Source organism: Fukomys damarensis, unplaced genomic scaffold (genome assembly GCF_012274545.1).
Source record: "Fukomys damarensis isolate Sample0158 unplaced genomic scaffold, DMR_v1.0_HiC HiC_scaffold_8, whole genome shotgun sequence".
NCBI classification, from domain to species: Eukaryota; Metazoa; Chordata; class Mammalia; order Rodentia; family Bathyergidae; genus Fukomys; species Fukomys damarensis.
Genome location: NW_022900920.1, coordinates 18,418,216 through 18,420,443, shown reverse-complemented (window position 1 = coordinate 18,420,443; position 2,228 = coordinate 18,418,216). Strand labels below are relative to the sequence as shown.

Below are 2,228 nucleotides of genomic sequence, written 5' to 3'. Positions count from 1 at the left end.
AGGCAGGAGGATCGCTGTGGGTTTGAGATCAGTCTGGGCTACATAGTGAGTTCCAGATCAGTCTCAACTACATAGAACCTGTCTCAAAAAACAAACAAACAAACAAACAAAAAGAAACCCAGCCTGCCTTGTTCAGCCAGAGGCCCCGGAAAGGTACAGCTGAGCTGAATCAGGAAGCTCTTGTCTAGGTGGGCCATTGTAGACCTGCTGTTCTGGTTCACACCAGTGATACAACACCTACCTTCAGACTTTATTCTCTATTAACTGATGTGTCAGCCAGCTCTGGCTGCTGTAACAAATTACAAAGGCTGAGCAGCTTCAAGAACATATTCATTTCTCAGTTCTGCAGGCTGGAAGTCTAAGATCAAAGCCCACTTCCCTCTTTGCAGATGGCTTTATCACATGACTGAATGGTGGAGAGGGAGGAAGCAAGCTCTCTTGTCTCTTCTTGCGGAAGCATGAATCCCATTCAAGAAGGTTACCCCCTCACCAACTGAACCTCCTCAATCCATCACACTGAGGGTTAGGCTTCAACATGGGCATTTGGGGAAGATGCAGATGTTCAGTCCATATCACCTGACCTCTGGACTCAAAGGCCCAGCACACTCTTCCTCTCTACTTCTCTCCTTTGAGATGTGGCTGCTGCTACCTTGCGGTGAACTAGCCATGCCCAGGCTCCATGCCCCACCTGTCCCTCCTTCCAAGTCAGGCTGCTCAGATATCCCCACTGTGGCCTTTCTCCCAGGATCATCCAGCATTGTCCCAGGAGGACCCACGTGTCCCTCACCATCCATCTGATGCCCTCCTTCCTAGCTCAGCTCTGAGCTTCTCTGGTCCACAAATGATCCATATATTTCAGAAGGCTCTTGGCAGGCCCCTTGCTTCTGGGTGGAGTGAGAAATGTGCATGCTGGTGTGCGGGAATGATGCTTCTGTTCTTCAAGTTGAGACTCTGGGTGTGTGCAGTGTGAAGAAAGGCGCAGGACAAATATGAAGGTAGAGATAAATGAGAGGCTGCAGCATGTGGGTCAGGCCTAGGGCTTGGCCCTTGCGACCTGTTTACAGCCCATCATTGTGGTGTTTGCCCAGTCTCTGCTGGGGTCCTGCTGGACAGCCTTCTAAAATAAAATCCTGGGCTGGGGATTTAGCTCAGTGCTTCTGCCACCTGCCTCACAAGTACAAGGACCCGAGTTCGATCCCCGGCACCTAAATAAATAAATAAATAAATAAAATCCTCATTTCTTTCTAGACCAATACATAAAGCAAACAGTAGCAAATACTGTATTTATTTTTCTTATGGGTGCATGACCTCAGGCTCCGTTACTCTTTGGGAGGCTGTCCTGGGGCAGGTTTGGTCCCCGGATCCCAGGCCCCTTGGGCCCAGAGGGTAGCATGGGGAAGGCTATAGATCAAAGGGAAGGACAGAGCTCACCAGGGCCCCAGGACACTGCCACCTTGGGATCATCCAGAATAGTGGTTAGTTAAAGTCATGGCTTCCCTCTGCCTCCAGCATTGCCCTGGCCGACCATAAGCCACCTCACCTCTCCCCAGCCTTGGGGGTGACTTTGGAAAATGAAAATTGCTCCTGTTGAATCATTCCTCTGCTGAAACCACCTAGCAGTTCCTCTCCCACTGGGAGTGAACCTCCAACTCCATCCATGGGTTGTGGACACTTCGGCTATGGGTGAGGTAGGCAGACGCCTTCTCAGAATCATGAAATAAACAGGGTTGCAAAGGAAACCATTTCTTTTAAAATGCAATGATTATTTTAAAAGGTAAAAGATTTATATGATCTGAAGAGAAACCAGAGTGTTGCAGTGATCATTTGAAAATGTAAAATATAGAAAGGTATGCACTTCTTAATAACAATTTTAAATAAAATCTATTGGCCTCTAATCAAGCCTCGCAGTTTTCTGAAGCTGTTGGCTTCAAGCAGGAGTTTAAAGTGATATTTTCCTGTGGTCTCTTGGCCATATTAGAACTTTAGCAGTGTAATTCATTATAAAGGAACAGCTAACTTAAAAAAAAAATTTTTTTAAGCCAGATGTGGTGGGGCAGGCCCATAATCACAGCACTTGAGAGGGTGACACAGGAGGATCCCTGCAAGTTAGGGCCCGGGCTGCATAGTGAATTCAAGACCAGCCTGAACTACAAGTGAGACTCTGTCTCAAATAAAAATTAAAAAAAAATTATCTCTCTCTCTCTCTCTCTCTCTCTCTCTCTTTCTTT

At 47.1% G+C, this 2,228-nt stretch overlaps 1 non-coding gene across 1 annotated transcript; it reads left to right on the top strand.

The window, feature by feature from the left end:
* Positions 1-1,884: 1,884 nt before the first annotated feature.
* Positions 1,885-2,014, top strand: LOC117285348. Its single transcript, XR_004516347.1, has one exon. It is a non-coding gene; the product is annotated as a small nucleolar RNA SNORA2/SNORA34 family (small nucleolar RNA).
* Positions 2,015-2,228: the final 214 nt, after the last annotated feature.